Here is an 18,579-nt window from a genome sequence, read left to right as displayed (position 1 = left end):
GAGGGTAAGGAAATGGATCCTCTCTAGAGCCTCCAGAAGGAATGCAGCCCTGCCTACACTTTGATTTTGGCCCAGTGAAACTGATTTTGGACTTCTGACCTCCTGAACTGTAAGATGATGAATTAGTCATTAAGTTTGTGATAATTTGTTACAGTGACAATAGAGAACTAATACAGCCCCACCCTCCCTTGTACAGGTTCCTTCCAAGACCCTGGAAGGAACTCTGGAAATAGGTTCACACAGTCAAAAGTTTCTGTAAAGTTTGCAAAATTAATATAGTTTAATTACAATGAAGACTGCTGTCTATTTCTACCCGGACTTCCCAAGGCTCTCTTCTCTCTTGAGTAGCACTGGAGTGAATATAGATATTTTGGGGCTCTTGCTAAGCAGAAATGCAGTTGGGGATACTCTGTTTTGCATTTAATGGGATTGTCCATGTGGTTTATGGTCACATGCAGCATTAAGTTATTGTCAAAGTGGAGGAAAGGCTTCTCTGAACACTCCTAGTGACCAGAGTGATGTGCTATAGTCCCCACATGTGGTGCCGTGGAGGATTCACAGGACATGAATAGTGCGCATTTCACTCCCTTAATCTCACCTGAGAAAAAAAGCTGTCTGCACAGTCCCTGCATTTTTTCAGATCAAACAAAAGCATAACTCATAGAGGGGAAGAAATATATTTGAATAGAAGTAATAAATACGCTCTCAGATTGTTCAGTAAGCCAATTAATGAAGAGAAGTGCATCCTATGAACATATTGGGAAAAGGTTTAAATTCTTTGTAGATTTGACAAAATTTATGGGCATCAATGAAGATATTATAAACTCAACCCAAACCACAAGGAAGACATCCATGACAAATTGGTTAATAAATGTCATCCATTCAAATAGTAATTAATACTTACGATTAGTGACTGCACATGAAAATGTGAAATGCCCTGAAGTCATAATTTTTTTATTTTTGTTTTAAGATTTTATTTATTCATGAGAGACACAGAGAGAGAGAGAGAGGAGAGAGAGAGAGAGAGAGGCAGAGACATAGGCAGAGAGAGAAGCAGGCTCCATTCAGGGAGCCCAATGTGGGACTCCATCCCAGGACTCCAGGACCACACCCTGGGCCCAAGGCAGGCACTAAACCGCTGAGCCATCCAGGGATCCCCCATAATTTTTTAAAAAGTGGGCTCCATGCCCAATGTGGGGCTTTAACTCATGACCCTGAGGTCAAGAGTCAGATGCTCTATTGACTGAGCCACCCAGGCACCCCCTGAAATCATAATTCTTATATGAAAGAAATTTGAAAGAGATTCTCTCAAATTTGACAATGATCCTAAACATTTACATGACTTTACCAAGAACACACTGTTAGACTGAATAATAATAGCTCTTGAGTGGATGGACATGAGATCCCAGAAGGTGGCCTGGTTGGGCAAGTGGTGCTAGAATTCAGAGAAGGGATAATCACTTTGCAGAGGAAGTCTGTAGGAACAGAGCTGGGAAACTTAAATGTTGTATATGTATAAATGAACTTCCACCACCCTGCTATCCACCACATTTTCAGTGAGATTTGGCTGTATACATCTTGCATTTAGTCCAGGAATCCTAAAAAGTAGGATGTAAATATTCAAACAATTTTTGACACAAAAAAAGCGTCATATTTTTAGGATTATGGCAGTCAGTTGCTATTATGAATATATCCATCTGAGTTATTAGCCTTACCTAGAGGTCGGTGACTATGGATGCTTACAGCTTTTAATAAAAGTATCCTTGCTTTGAAGCCTTCATTTAGCTGAGGGGTTGGGATGTTAAATATTTAGAAAAAGGACGTGAATAGTGCAAAATGCTCCTGAACTCAGGCTGGAAAAACTTCTTCCTAGGCTGTCATTGTCTTCTGCCCACGCGCAGGCTCCGTCCTTTCCCGAATTCGAGCAGGCGCCTTCGGAGCGGAGCGTCCGGTTCTGGGGAAGCCGAGTCGCCGCGCGGGCCTCCCGCCTGCAGGGGGCGCACCGTCCGGCGCGGCGTGAGGCCGCTCTAGCCCCGGGGCAGCCCGGCCTGTCTCTATGGCCCGCCCCTCTCCTCCTCTCCACCTGCAGCCGCCGCCGCCGCCGCCGCCGCTCCGCGGGGTCGCAGGTACGTGGGCCGGGGCCCGTGGGCGGCCCCAGGGCCGAGCCAGCGACACCTCCCCGGAGAGCCCCGGGCCGGGGCCGGGGCCGGGGCCGGGGGCGGGCGCGAGGCTGCCCGGGTGCCCGGGTGCCCTCGCCCCTACGCGGCGGCCCTGAGGGAGCCCGAGCGGGCGTCGCGGGTCCGGCGGGCGGCCCGGGCTGTGCCGCTCGTGAGGGCCGGGGCGAGGCCGGCCAGGGCTCTCGTGCTGTCGCGGGGAGAGGCTGCGGGCGTCGCGGGCCCGGGGCGCGGCGGGAACGCGGCAGCAGGCGGCGGGCGAGAGGAGGGTGCGGAGGGTGCGCGGCTCGGCGTGTGGAGGCGGCGACGAGGCCGGGAGGCGGGTGTTTAGCCTCCGGGTTTCCGGTCCGTGCTCTGCCTGGAGGGAAAGGGACGCGTATTCTTTAAACTTGGCTGCTGACCGTAGGTAAAAGACGCACTGCTGCTAGTGCTGGTGCGCGGTGTTTAAGACGGTGAGGTGCTAGGGAGGAGCGCCCCGCTTCAGCACCGTAGGAGCGGTGGTACGGGAATGCCGGTCGTCCCCATCTCCGTGCTCACTAAGTGTCCGGCGTGGTGCTCCGTGTTGGAATACCTAATCCCTCTGATCAATCCTCGCAGCAGCCCCGTGAGGTACCGTTTCCATTTTACAGATGAGGAAACTGAGCCCGGAGAGTCTGAGCAAACTTGCCGAGGGTCGGGCAGCCAGCAGAGGGAGAGCTGGGTTGAGCCGAGCCTCCCCTGCCGTTCTCCAGCGTCCTTGCTTCTGTTCCCTGTCCAAGCATGTTCCAGAGGGATTTGCTTGCGTGTTTGTTTAATTTGATTCGTAGCCTGAACGGACTTCTCGCAGCCTTAATTTTCGTGGCTATCTGCAAAAGCCCTATCCCAACTCCTTTTTGGTTTTTAAGGAGTTTAATGAGAAAAATGTTTGCTCTTTGAAGATTGTAGTGGATAATAAGTTAAGCTTGGTCGAAGCCCTCACCGCTATCCATGCACTTTGATGTGAAATAGACGTGGGTTCATTTGGCTGTTTACAAGCTTCATTACTTTTCTTCATTACTTGTGCTTTGATACCGTTTTTAGTGAGTTCACTTTGCCTTTGCAATGTTAGGACAGTAGTGCTGAAGGAAAATGAAGATTTTTTGATGACCCTAAGTTAATACCTCCCTGGATATAGGAAGGATATTGGAGAGCCTGAAGATTTTTGGCATGTTGCTTAGAGCATATGGAGTCACTTACTAGGAAGGATAAAGAATTTCCACAGTTCCATGAACGTCAGAAGTGAAGTCCTATTTCCCTTAAGGAGGGAGATTGGATACTGTAGTCTCTCAAATCTCTTAGCCTTATCAGGATTTAAAAGTTTGCATATTCAGTATTCTTGTAGCAAATGTATATTGAGTGCCTTCCATGGCTGGACATTGTTCTACACACTGGGGATGGAAGCCTGAAAAAAACAAAACAAAACAAAACAAAAAAAACAAAAAACGTGTCTTTGTCTTCATGGAGCTTACTTTCCACTGGAGGAAGTGAGAGTGGGTACAATAAACAAAATAATTTGAGAAAATTAAAATATATCCAGTCAGAAGGTAACTGTTGCTAAGAAGAAAAATAAAGCAGCTGAGGGGGATAGGAAGAAGCAGGTGCAGTTTTAAAATAAGAAGCAGATACAATTTAAAAATGAGGAAGATTCTTGAACAAAACAAACACAACAACCATGGGGCTGCCTAGGGGAGGAGTATACCAGAGATTTCCAGCCTTACTGGAGGACCAGCAAGAAGGCGGGTGCATTTGAATGGAGTAAGGGAGGGCAGGATGGGGTCTGAGAGCTAACTGGTCCTATAAAGATCTTGGCTTTTTCTCTGAATAAGGAGGGGAGTGGGTGGAAGGTTTTGAGCAGAGGAGTTGGAGGATCTGACTTAATGTTTTTAAAGAGTCGTTGCTCTGCCTGCTGTGTTCAGAATTGACGGGGGCAGGGGGTGGTGGGCAAGGATGGGAGAGGGGAGACTGGTTGGAAGTTGGTTCAGGAATCTAAACGAAAGGTGATCGGGGCTTAGACCAGGTGGTAGTTGCCAGGATTTACTATTGATGGATTGGAGGTGCAGTGTAGAGGTAAAAGAATGAAACCTAACTCTAAGGCCTTTGGCCTGCTGTTGGAAGGATGGAGTTGCTGTTTACCGAGATGGGGAAAATTTAAGGGCAGAAGAGATAAGGGGAGGTGGATAGAGTGGGAATTAAGAGTTTTAGATGTGTCTGTCAGGTTTGAGATGCCTGTTCACATGGGATTATATGAGGCTGGAGTTTATGGAAAGATTGGGACTCGAAATAGAAATTTTATTTAAAACCATGAGATTGAAAAACAAGACAAAACAAAACGAGATTGTATGAGATCCGTTCTAAAGAAATGAAGATTGAGCTCTGGGCTTTCCATATTCAGTGGTTGGGGAGATTAAGAACCTCAAAGAAAGCCTTTGAAGGTAGGAATGTGGAGTGCCGGAAGCCAAGTGAAGAGAGTGTTCCAGGAAGGAGAAAGTGATCATCTGTGTCTCCTCTTGCTCAGTGGACAAGTTATGTAAGATGAGGACTGTGAAACAGCCGATGGATTTAGCAATGCAAAGGTCCTTGGTGACCACGCAAGAGCATTTTCAGAATAGTGGGGGAGAAACCCTGGGCTAAAACCTGGTTTATAGAGAGAATGGGAGAGGAATTGGGAGAGGAATTGGAGTCTATAAGTAATAGACAACTCTTTAGAAGAAGTTAGCTATAAGTTTCTCATATATAAATTATTAGAAAGCACTGTAGTCATTTCCGTGGTAAATAATTTTACTTCCAGCTTCATCTGCTTAGCAGCTGGACTTGGATTATTTTGTTAATGACTGGTAGAATTAAATAACTATACTACTACTGATAATAACGTATTATTAACCTTCAAAATCAATACACCTAGAAGCTTATCCTTCGTATATAACACATTTCAGGACTCATGAAAATGCTTAGGTGGAGTGTGTTCTTTTGCCACTTTGTTCTTACCTTATGTTAAAAAATAATTAACTTACAAGTGTTATAGGCTGTGCATTTAAAAATAAAAATACATGCATCCAGAAATTGGATTTATTTTGAAGTGTGCTATCTCAATAGTAGTAAGAACTGACTGTGCCGATATACATCCATTCTGTTATAAAAATTAATTCATAAGTAACAAAATAAAACTACACTTCTGTTTACTTGAAAAGTGTGAAGACTAATACTTCATTGCAACTAAATAATAATATAAGGCAGCATGGTTTAAAAAGGAAGTAAATGTAGAAAAACAGTGCAATTTTTATTTGAAGTCATGAGTTCAGGTTCTTATGTTTGCCCTGAGTTAGTTAATGCCCAAAATACAGAGTAATCAGTAAGATATACAACATATAGCAGATTTACAGGATCTTAGCTGTGGATATAAACTCTTTCTTTGATCTCATGTACGATTTCCATAGTAGGTACCGCATTTGTTGCATTGTAAAGATTTGAAGTGATTAAAATATTTCAAAGGTTAGGGTTATAGCTACTGATTTTTTTCAATCCTTTAATCTTATCTGGAAGATTTCAGGTCCTTCAGTCCCTTTTTTTCAGTTGAGGGAAGTATTTTCTTAATTTTATACCTATTGTTTTGTGTTTTCATTTTTTTTCTGTGAGAATTTTTCATGGGTTGGCTCTGGTTTCTAGTTGTATTAATTGTGTCACACATTCTTTTTTCTTCTCTTTTGCATCACTTTGTAAGTAGGCCTTTCTGTCTGGATTTGATTTTCTGTGATATATATTCTGTTTCTTACTGCTCACCATTTGGATTTTAAATTTATGTTTTTATTTACCTAACAGTTTTGTTTTATCCCAGTCTCCTAATACTATTTTTCCCCAACCTGCATTCTTAATTTTTTTGCATATTCCTAAGAACACATTTTTTTCTTGGATTTTTTCTCAATTTCTTATTATAAATAACTTTCAGTGGTATGCTTTTCTTCATGTAGATCTAACGAACCTCTTCTGGTTCAGAATTTTTCATTTACTCCATGTTGACTTTCTTTTGTTATTCGTCCTTTAAAAATGGAAGAACTTTTGAGATTGTCACTATACTGTGAAATGTCATGCCAAATTTGTTTAGTACCATTCTACTAAAGACTTTTGCTAGATTTCTTATAAGGAAAATAATTATGGAATTGGATTGTGTGTAGGCATTTTATAAAGAACTCCGTTGTGGTGTTTGTAAAAGATTTACCTGTTTAAAATAATTTTCACTATTATTAAAACTCAAGTTTATAGTTAGAGCTTTGTAATAAAGTCCTTTTTCCCAAACCAGTAAGTAGACTTAAGAATGATCAACTTAACTTAAAATATAAAAATAAAATCAGTGAAAAAGGAACAGCTAATTTCCAGATTAAAAAGATGCTTGTTCCTTTTTCTTCCAGCTTTATTAAGGTATTAGTGACAAATAAAATTGTACTTATTTAGGTTACATGACATGATTTTTTTTTAAGGGGTACAATGTGTTGATTTAGTATTCTTCTACACTGTAAATGATTACCGCAGTCAGGTTATTATAACACATCCATTACCTCACATAGTTACCTTTGTGTGTGTGTGTGTGTGTGTGTGTGTGAGTGTGTAAATACTTAAGATCTACTCAGCAAATTTCAGGTGTACAATAAAGTAATACTAAGTATAATCACCATACTGTACGTTAGAACTTCAGAACTTAGCCATCTTCTGATTGAAAGTTTGTACATTTTGACCAACATCTTGTCCTCCACCCTTCAGTCCGAGGTAACTACTATTAATATTTTCTGGTTCTATGAGTTAGGCTTTTTTAAAATTCCACATATAAATAAGAGCATACAGTATTTATCTTTCTGTGTCTGGCTTATTTCACTTAGCATAATGCCCTCCATGTTTAATCATGGTATTGTAAACAGCTCTCTTTCATGCAACCATAAACACATATATACCAAAGGAATTCTGACATTTGTGTGTATTTGATAAGCTATCCAGTAAGTAGTACTTTTTTCCCCCAAGAAGTTTGTGCCTCTTAATCTCCTTCACCTATTTTACCCTCCTCTCCGACAGGCAATTTGCAGTTTGTTTTCTGTATTTATGAGTCTGTTTCTGTTTGTTTGTTTTAGATTCCACATAAAAGTGAAATCATATGGTATTTGTCTTTATTTGATTTATTTCACTTTGCATAATACCTTCTAGGTCCATCCATGTTGTCACAAATGACAAGATCTCATTCTTTTTAATAGCTGAGTGATACTCCATTGTGTGTATATGTATGTGTGTGTGTGTGTGTGTGTGTATACACACACACACACACACTCCATATCATCTTTATCCATTCATCTATGGATAAATACTTGGGTTGCTTCCATAACTTGACATTGTATATAATGCTGTCATAAGCATAGGGGCATATATTCTCTTTACAAATTAGTGTTTTTATTTTCTTTGAGTCAATACCAGTAGTGGAATTACTTGTTCGTATAGTTTTCCTATTTCTAATATTTTGAGGAACCTCCATACTATTTTCCATAGTGGCTGCACCCAGTTTACAGTCCTACCAACAGTACAGGAGTGTTCTCTTTTCTCTATATCCTTGACGACCCTTGTTATTTCTTATTTTTTGTGACTAGCCATTCTGACTGGTGTGAGGTAATATCTCATTGTTTTGATTTACATTTCCCTGATGATTAATGATATTGAACAGCTTTTTCAGTATTTTTCTTTGGCCATCTGTATGTCTTTGGAAAAATCTCTAATCAGCTTCTTTGCCCATTTTTAAGTTGGATTATTTTTTTGGTGTTGAGTTCTGTAAGTTTACATATATTCTGTATATTAACCCCTTATCAGATATATCATTTACAGATATCCTCTCCCATTCAGTAGGTTGCCTTTTGTTTTGTTGATGGTTTCTTGTGCAAAAGCTTTATATTTTGGTGTAATCCCAATAGTTTGGTTTTGGTTTTGTTTTCCTTGCCTGAGGAGACATATCCATAAATATGTTGCTAGGTACTAATAAGTAGTACTTTTCACAAATTTCTGAATATAATCAATGAAAAGATATGTGATAGTGTTACGTAGGGATGGTAGCAAGTCAGTCAGAAATAACTGCAAGAAAACATAGTTTACTTAGCTGTCTTTTCCACAGTAGGTCTTTATGAGACTAGATACTTTGATTAAAACTAATCAAATAACATATGTATTTTCTCTTACTAATTATGTCTTTTTTTCCTTTAACCCAGGTTTGTTTGTTTGTTTGTTTGTTTATTTATTTATTTATTTATTTATTTATTGGAAAATAAAGCCCCAGTGTGGGGCTAAAATTCACAACCCTGAGATTAAGACCTGAGCTGAAGTCGAGTCAGACACTTCCCACTGAGCCACACAGGTGCCCCAACCTAAGTTTAATTTTAAAATAAAATGTCCTGAGTGTGACATTGTTGGAAGAGTTTAGGCATTTGTAACTTTGGTGGCATTTTTAGTTCTAAAGTCAGTCACTTTTTCCCCAATTACCAAATGGCACTGCTTCTTTCATTTAAATCTTTCTCTACCCTTTCCTGATCTTTTGGCTGTGTTTTGCCTATTACTTTGTCTTAAAAAACAAAAAAAAACAAAACAAAACAAAAAAAAAAAAACCACCTCACATTGCCTGTGTTTTGCCTGCTGTTACGTTGATTTTGTCTTAAAAAACAAAAACTCGTAATGTCTATAAAAAGGCTTTTCCCACAGTGAGCTTATTTTTATCTTAGTTGTTTACTCAGAGTATCTTTTCAGCTTGTTCTCTGGGTTATCTCCTTGGTCAATTCCTAGAATTTACCCAGCTTTCAGTCAGCATCCAATTCCTTATCCCGTTTAGATGTGGGATTTCTAGGCTTCATTCATCTCCTTTTTGAAGCAAGTAATATATCCTTAACACTCCACCCTTCCTTTGACCTGAGTCTTTTGCTGAAACATGTAATACAAAAAAATATCTTTTCCTTTTTAGAAAACAGTGACAGGGCATATAGCAGTAGGTTAGGTATCAGTAGTAATGACCACTTTAGGTTCTGTGTTATTTAAGCATCTGGCTCTAAGTAACAAACTTAAACTGTCAGTAAAGAAACTTTACTTATGCCTGTATTTTAAGAGTCCAGAGTTAATATGTGCCTCAAACGAGGTTTAATCAAGGCTTGATTCTATTTTTCTGTTTACTTTGTATGCTTCCTGTAGTATGTGTGTGTGCATGCATGCATATGTGTGTGTATGTGTGCACACGTATATAAAATATATGTCAAGATGACCAAAGCAATTTTAGGTGCTGTTTACATACCATATTTTCAGGATAAAAGGAGAATATATCACTCTAGCATTCCAAGCAGAGTCTTATTGGATTGGTCACATATCTACCTCTAAATAAACCACTACAGCCAGGGGAATGTAATTATTACATGGCTTAATATAATCAGTGCTGACCCCTTCAGAGCATATCAGCAGTGAAGAAGTAGGCTGTTGGGTCCTGTGGGGCAGAAAAACATAGGACTAGATACTAGGTAGGCAGCCGATGTGTCCACTACAGTGGCAGTAGGCTTCTGAGGATAGAAAAATATATATAGTTGGTTTTAGATCAAAATAGTACATTAAGTTCATGTTTCAGTACATGGCAATAATTGATCAAACATAAAAAGAGGGAACCAGGAAGATGTAGTCAGAACAATAAATAAACATCTCTATAGAGTAGAAGCACAGTGTGGTGAGTGGAGCTGCAGCTAGCTGTTCTGGAAGTGGATAGTGGCGGGCAAATATTTGGCTTCTGCTGGGTGGTGAGGATTAAAAGTGCTCCACAGACAGGAGTGGAGTAAGGTTATGGCTTAAAGTCAAGGCTTTGGGTAAAGATTCCCTAAGCATGAAAGGAGTCTAAATAAAACTGTTCTTGACTGCTGCTGGAATCAGAGGGCTTAAAGAAGCTGGACCTAGCAAGGCAGAAGGACATGACAGTCTTAACAGCCAGGAACTGAACCAGACTTTGGCTCAGTGATTAAATCTGTAATAGCCCACTATTACTGAGAGACAGAAGTTCAACTTACCTTGTATAAGACCTGGCTCTGAACTACATTCCCAGGTGGCAGGTTGGATGGAGGCAGCTATCCGAAGGAGTCAGCATGGGGGAGAAGGAATGGAGAACAAAACAAACAAATAAACCTTTCTCTCAAAATAAGCTTGCTGCACAAATTCCAAAAGGAATAAAGATGCTAAGTGCTGAGACCTCATCCAGTAATATTAGCACTGGCACACAAATTCAGTCCTGAAGTAAACAATTTTAGAGCACCATCCAGCAAAGACTTTTAATTAAGTGTCTATATGCTCAAAGAGAAAAAGGACTCACATTTATTAAAAATGAATAGTAAATTATGAAACAAAAAGGAACAACAGGTGAATGTGAAGAATTAATTAGAACTCTTAGGAATGAAAACTTAGAGTATGAGTTTTTTGTTTTTTTTTTTTTTTTTTTTTTAAGTGTAGTAAACGTTTAGGCTCAAACCAGCCTGAGCATAAGTGAACTAGAAGATGGTGCTAAAACTGCACCTAGAATGTAGCACAGAAAAACCTTTTTTGTTTGTTTGTTTTTTAAGAAAAGGATAAATTGATCATTGAGTTTCCAACATCTATCTAAAAGGAAGGTATTGGTTGAAAAGCACTTTTTGAAGAGAATTTGCCAGAATTCAAGAAAGGCATGAGTCCTTGGAATTCAGAATGTATTTGTAATCTAAGCTGGATAAATAAATCCTCCTAAATAGAGAATCCCAGTAAAACTGTAGTACAGTAAGGATAAAGTGAAACATTTTAAACCAGACAAGGAAGAATACATTCCTACGCAAGAACAACAACCAAACTGAGGCAGTAATAGATGCCTAGAATCATCAGCGAGAGCTTCAAGGTAGTGAGGGAAAGTAACTGACCGCTTTAATAACCTCATGATCACCTGAATTAAGAATAAAGTCAAGTTAAACCAAATTTGTGAAGACTGAAAAGAGGGTACTTCTCATAGATCCTCACTAAAAGAAGTGGAGAGTGAACTTCAGAAGAGTGAATCCAGAGGGAGGCAGTGGGATTTTTTGAAAAAGAATGATCTGATTGATAAAAAGTTGACAAATTTAACCTTTTGGGGGGGGGGGGGGTTGGGAGAGGTTTTTTTAAACATAAAGCTAAAACTTTGCAATCATGGAGTGGTCTATGGTGGTTAAAGTATATTCTGGTCATTGTGTTCAGAATAAAATTCTAGATATTTTTAGACTTCAAGAAACATTATTAACCTGTATGTCAAAATTTTTAAATAACTGGTTGAAGAAAAGAAATATATTCAGTGGTTTCTAAGAGAATATGGGGGGGGATAATAATGCAAGAGATGGTAGGAAAGAAGCAATTTTTTTTAAAAGATGATAAACAGCATACAAAATAGGTGGAAATCAGTTCAAACAGGTTAGAAATCATAAAAAATATAAGTTGGTTAAATTCACCTATGGGGAAAAAAATCTTTAAAAAACAATCTAGTTTCCTGTTTACCAGACATACACCAAAAACAAAACTATACATAAAGGTTGACATAAGAAAATAATCCTCCCAAAGTTATAACCATAGAAAGCTGATGTAATAATGTTAATATCATTAATATCAAATGTTGAAGAAACATTAAAAGGAATAAAGCACACTAAAAAAAACAAAACAAACAAACAAACAAACCAATCTTCCAGGAAGATAGAGCAGTGATGCATGTAATTAAACATAGTCTCAAAATGTAACCCCAGATTAGATGGGATTACAGAAAGAATTGATAAATCCATTGTCATGGGGAAAAATTGTAACACTACTTTCAGAAACCAGTATATCAGATAGAAAAAATTGGAAAAATATAGAATATTTCCATAACTACATTAACAAGATTGATAAAATGTATGTATATCAAGAGTAGAATCCTGTCTTCAACCAATACTTCATACATTCTTTTTAGTTACACATGGCACATTAACCAAAAGAAAAGTCTTATAAATTTTAATAAATTCTTACCCCAAAGACCATTTTCTTTTACCACAATGCAAATAAATTAGAAATTAACAAAAAGGTTTTCAAATCCCACGCTTGAATATTTTTTTTTTAAATAGAGAGACACACAGAGAGAGGCAGAGACATAGGTAGAGGGAGAAGCAAGCTCCCTGAGGGGAGCCTGATGCAGGACTCAATCCCAGGATCCCAAGATCACAACCTGAGCCAAAGGTACATCCTCAACCACTGAGTCACCCAGGTGCCCCCCATGTTTGAGTATTTAAAGTGCATTTCTATATAATTAATAGGTTTAAAGAGGATGTCACAGAAATTATATAATATTTAAACAACAATATGAAAACCAATGGGGTCCAGTTGCCAGTTGACAATTAAATGTAAATGTATAGATTTTTTTTTTAATTTAGAGATATAAGTACATTTTTTAAAAGATTGATTAAAGGTGAGTAAAGGAGAGGTGCCTGTGTGGCTCAGTGGCTGTCTTTGGCTCACATCATGATCCCAGGGTCCTGGAAGAAGGAGAGAGAACCCTCAAGCAGACTCCTCACTGAGTGTGGAGCCAGAGTGAAAAAAACTTTTTAAGTATTTATGTCTTGGGACATACCAAGGGAATTATATGAAGATCCAGGTAGCTAAAAACATAAGATCCTTAGTCACTAACCACTTTTTCTCATTGGTCACAATGACCTGGTAGGTCTCTGAGCATAAAATAGTTACTTGGAAAACTGGTAAGAGGGATTTGCCAGCCCTATTCCCATTTCTAAAAAATTCCCTAGAACTCTGAGTACATAGGCTCAAATTGAGCCAACTCTTAGATCTGCCATTTTAACAGGAGAGGTTTGTAGGGGCCACGTTTCAGTTGGAAAGAAGATTGCCATACTTATTGTCCTTTAACTCCATTACTGTTCATAGACAAAGCTATCAGGACTGCCAATTCAGCTCTGCCTTAGAACACTGGTGTTTCCCACTTTGTGCCCCACATCTTAGGTTCCTAAGTGGCAGCATGAGGAAAGCTCAAGTCAAAATATACAGCTTTTCCCTGTAATCCTTATTTTTATCCTCCTAAAATGGACTAAGAAATTTAGGGTAAAAAAATCGCTATTTCTCTTTCCTTGAACGTAGAGTCATTTCTAAGTATGTCAATCTCTATTTTCTTTTCTCTGGATATCAGAAGATGCCTCCCCAGTCCAAAGGGGGGGGGGGGGGCGCAGGAAAGGAAACAGTCTCCCTTTAAAGTCTCAGACCATCCTTTACTCCCTTCCTACCAAAGGGCTTATCCTTAATTCTTACTTCCAGTAGGGAAAAAGAGGAAATGTCTCCAATGGTGGTCCTTCTGTAGCTATATATAACCATGCCATTTTTAGAGGCTGTTTTGTTAAATTCATTCTTTAGTCCTCTGTTTAGTTGTTTTTTTTTTTTTTTCATGGTATGTCCTTATTTAGGCCCCTAGAGGTTGGAATGTGTGAGGTAGGATGTGGGTCTAATAATGATGTTTCAGGAATTCTTGAATTTTAAGGGTCTACATAGGCCATCACTGTAAGCAATGTGGAGCTCTAGACCACAGTGATTCACATAGCTTCACATGCAATCAGAGCACATCTCAAGTCTACTAGATCCTCTGCAGGCTTGTTTAGCCTAGGGAGGGCCCTTGTCCACCCTATGTCACTAGAATGGATGTTCTGCGTGAAGGATGCAGTACATGCTAACACTCATCTGGTGCACAATTTAAAGCATTAGATGGGGACAGATTACAATAGAATTGTGACAGACTTATGTTGAAGATGATGTATGGTGAATCATGAATGGAGCTAGAATCTTGGGGGTAAGGGGTAGTTTGCTTGTAAAATAGCATGTAAAGTTACAGCTTTTTTGGTTCTCACTATCCTTTTTTTTTTCTTTTTTAAATTGTATTTATTTATTCATGAGAGAGAGGCAGAGACACAGGCAGAGTGGGAAGCAGACTCCCTGTGGGGAGCCTAATGTGGGACTGGATCCTAGGACCCCAGGATCACACCCTGACTGAAGGCAGATGCTCAACCACTGAGCCACCCAGGCACCCCTCTCAGTATCTTTATATGTAAGATAAGGAGATTGGGTTGGATGATCCTGAATGGCCCTCCTGGCTGTATAAACTTCATGGAAGTGTTCCAGTTTCTCCTAGAACAGAGTCTTGTGCCTTCAGACTATTTGAGGTGAATCTGGTTTACATTTTCTGAACTATTTAGAAAATGAGGAATAATTTACAAATATTATAGTTCCTCTATTTTTAAATAACACCAAATAAGTAGGGATGTCATTTTTTTTGAGGGGGGGAGAGGCATAGGGAGAGGGAGATGGAGGAAGAGAATCTCCATTTCACAACCCTGAAATCATGACCTGAGCCGAAATCAAGAGTCAGATGCTTAACTCAGCACCCAGGTGCCCCCAGGAATGTCTTTTTTTTAGCACTTTAATTTTGTATAAATGAAGTCTGCTAAGGTGGGTTTAATGAGATTTGGATTTCCAGATAATCCTGGAATCATATTTATGCCATTAATTTGCTTGGTAAATTTTTTTTGAACTGAGGTGTAATTGGCATACAACATTATGTTAGGTAAACTTTTTTTTTTTTTTTTAAGGAAAAGTGAGTTTCATCTCAACTCTGAATTTTCACTGATTATAAAAATTATTGAGAATTATAATAATAAGTAAGTGTAAGGTAAAATAAAGAGAAGAGGGAGTGCCTGGCTAGTCAGTAGATCATGGGACTGTTGTTACCAGGATAGTGAGTTCAAACCCCACATTGAGTGTGAAGGTTATACACATACATACACACATACATAAACAAACTTTAAAAACAAAAACAAAACAAATCTCAAAGGCGCTCCCTCCTTTTGCTCTATTCTTGTCCTAGATGGTAAAGTTGCACTTGAAGCCCAGGTAGGCCACAAGGTGGCACCATTAGGTCATCAATAAAGTACTGCTGTTTTAAAAAAAAAAATTTTTTTTTAAATCACTATTACAAAAATAATCCATGCTCATGAAAGACTTCAGATTGACCTTCCAATGCTTATTTATTATATAATTACAAACTATAAACTGAAGACTTCCTGTGGGGGAAAGTCCCCTGCTAAGAATTTTAAACATGTTAAAATTACATTGTAAAGATTTTGGAAAATACTGAAAAACATTAGAATAAAGTAAAATATCCATGATTCCAGTAATCCATTTGTGAACAATTAATTTTTATTTTAAGCCAATATTTTTCCAAAAGTTGAATTGAACTAAATTTCAATAATGCAAAAATATAAGTAGTACAAACATTGGAGGAAGTATATGTCAGAAATCCTTGGTTGGGGTTATTTGATTTTCTGATGGAGAAAGAAAAATTTAGACAAGTGTTTTCTCACTATCCCAAGGAGTAAGAAATACTTGAGAATAATGAGTCCAGGAATTTAGTCACTTTCAATAAAGTAGAAAATATTTCCAAATATTTTATTGTTGTTTTCTCACACTTAAAAAAAGACCACTTTGAGAAGATTGCAAAGAGTTAATTCAGAATATATGGCTGAATGTTTCCTGTAACCATGTGACTGATGTTTCCGGTAAAGTAAGAAACATTTCCAGATATTTGTTGTTTTTTTTCCTGCAGTTTGAAAATTTTACTCTGGTTGAAATGATTATAAGGAGTTAATTTGGAGTGTGTGGGTAGACTAATGTTTCCCTTTATGTAATCTTTGATGAAAAGTTTCCTAAACTAATTCATTATATGAAAAAGAATCTTAACAAACCAAAGTTAGCGCCATCCTTTTTTTTTTTTTTTCCTATAATATGAGGATAATGATAATGCTTAACCTTATAGGGGTTTATAAGAGGATTACATCAGCCATTCCAGGAAAACCACATAAATAGTGCCTGGAATATAATAACTTAATAAATGTTAAATATTATGTATCCCATGTTGCTAAGCAGTTGTTGCATAGTAATAGCAGACATAAATAAATCCTTGTTTCTTTTTCCACTAAGCTTTGTTTCCTGAGGACATCTGCTAAGTAATACTTGATTAGCCCACTTTCAATATTATATGAACTTAAACATATTGAACTGGCCTTTAGTGGCATTTTGTAATTCATACATTTCAAATTAACCTCACGTTTATTGCTTTAATAAAGTTGTAATTATGAAATAATTGATAACATATCATTGAAGAAATCACAAAATTAAGAATTTTAAACAAATCAGACTTGAAAATACCACAAAATTAGATATAAAGTAAAAATGTATCTGTAGTAGATCCAGATCTATCTAAAAATTACTTTTTGAACTTCTCTTAATTATTCTTGAGACTTGGAAGTAAAATTCAGAAGGTTCTACTTAAAAACTTCCTGCTTCACATGCTCTTCATGATTCTGGAATATCCTGAAAGGATAATATTTTCAATTTTTTAAATTTACTTGCGTACTTTCAAAAAGGGGGCTACCCTTTTTCTTTCTTAGGAACTCAAAATAAATATCCACATATTTTGGCTTTATTTTGGGCAGATATCTCAAAGGTTAAGAACTGAGATCCTAGCTGTATGATCTATGAGAATTTATTTCCCAGGGCCTTCCAAAACAATCTTCCAAAAAATGGGTATATAGGGATTCTTAAAGAGATTCTAATAAAAGTAAACTGTATAGTTTAAGATGAATGATACACCAGAATCTTTGAAGTTTTATTGTGAGCAAAGCAAGTGTTGTATTAGAATTGCTGTCAAAGTAAAATTATTTGTCCATAAAGAAATAAGACAAGGGGTACCTGGGTGGCTCAGTTGATTGAGCTTTCATCTTGGTTTCCACTCAAGTCAAGTCATAATCTCAGGATTCTGGGATTGAGCCCCATATGGGGCTCCAGGTTCAGCAGGGAATCCGCTGGAGATTCTCTCCTCTCCCTCTGTCCCTCCCCCCATGCACACAAGGGCTCATGCACACCCTCTCTCAAATAAATAAGTAAATCTTTAAAAAAAGGAGGGGGGGGACTACTTCCACATTATAGTGGGATCCATCTGTGTCGTATCTTTTAAATATATTGCCTGAAAATTAATTATGATAGATTTTGACCAAAAATGTTATTTTAAAACTCTCGCGGACTATGTTTTGTTTTGTTTTGTTTTTTTAAAGATTTATTTATTTTCTTGGGGGGGGGGGTAATGGAGGGTAGGGGGCAGAGAGAGGAGGAGACAAGCAGACTCCCCGCTGAGTGGAGAGCCCCAGGCAGGGCTCAGTCCCAGGACCTTGAGATCATGACCTGAGCCAAAACCAAGAATCTGTTGCTTAACCAACAGAGCCACGCAGGTGCCCCTCTTAGATTATAATTGACTTAAAATGTTAATGAATTTAAATTCATGTAATAAGAAAAATGCAAAGCAAATTTTTTTAATGTGCTAAGGAATTTAACAAGAAAACTTTGAAAAATTATAGAATATTATAGAATACAACCATTAAAAATTATTTTGAAAGACTGATAACATGGATGTTCATGATACAGTAAGTAAAAAGTTTAATATTTGTATTAATAGTATGAATTAAAAATACATTCATACAGAGAAAAAAAGCTGGAGGACTATAGCACCAAAATAGTAATAAGTTATTTTTAGTTGGTAGGATAATGGGTAACTTTTATTTTCTTCTCTTTGTTCCTATTTATTAATAAATTTACAATAAGTTATAGAATTAGTTGTAAAAAATATTATGTTAAAATCCTGTTAATAAGATGAATTTGAGTATATAATCCACAAAGAATTATTGGGTTCTCTCATGAATAGATTTCAAAAAAAAAAAATGTGCCAGGCAGTATATAATCTGCAAGGATACACAGACATCTCAGACCCATCTCTTGGCATTTTAGAGACAAGGTCTGGCAGGAATTTTCGCAAACAGTTATAAACAAGCAACCGAGCTTTGTATGAACCATTTCCTACTGATCATCTTGATAACTGTATAGAGGTGGCATGGCATATTAGAAATATTGTGAACTAAATTTGAAGCCCGCTCTGCCACTTAAAGCAGTGTGGCCTTAGGTTCATTAACTTCTCTGAGCCTTGATAATTTTTAGGAGACTTTATTAGAGAAATACGGTTATTGAAGATAAGCAGCCTGAAGAAATATTAATGTTTCGAAGGAATTAAATTGTGCAGAGCTAGATTTCTTTTAGATACAGCTTTTTTCTTTGCCTAATATCTGTAGATCTGTGCAGCACTTGGATTTTAAGAACATTAACTCTCAAGTGCTAGCAGTTAGTCCACATAATTGGACCTGCTGCTCCCAAAAGGCCTGATTACTATCATGATCAAGTACAGATTCCTTAATTTAGCATTCAAGATTTGACATCAAACTATCAAACCAAT

At 37.9% G+C, this 18,579-nt stretch overlaps 1 protein-coding gene across 2 annotated transcripts in view; it reads left to right on the top strand.

Annotated features, from left to right (window-relative positions):
- Window positions 1-2,000: 2,000 nt before the first annotated feature.
- ANKRD46 (ankyrin repeat domain 46) overlaps window positions 2,001-18,579 on the top strand; it is a 31,192-nt gene continuing 14,613 nt past the window's right edge. The window contains exon 1 of one of the 2 annotated variants that reach the window (XM_038555201.1): window positions 2,001-2,126. The gene's annotated coding sequence lies outside the window, so the exon portion shown is untranslated. Of the gene's footprint in view, window positions 2,127-2,761; window positions 2,784-18,579 lie in introns of those variants that run through there. The other variant, XM_038555202.1, reaches the window with a different exon arrangement.

Source organism: Canis lupus, chromosome 13, assembly GCF_011100685.1.
Source record: "Canis lupus familiaris isolate Mischka breed German Shepherd chromosome 13, alternate assembly UU_Cfam_GSD_1.0, whole genome shotgun sequence".
NCBI classification, from domain to species: Eukaryota; Metazoa; Chordata; class Mammalia; order Carnivora; family Canidae; genus Canis; species Canis lupus.
Note: the sequence above shows the minus strand (reverse complement) of the source record. Positions and strands in the feature narration are given on the sequence as shown.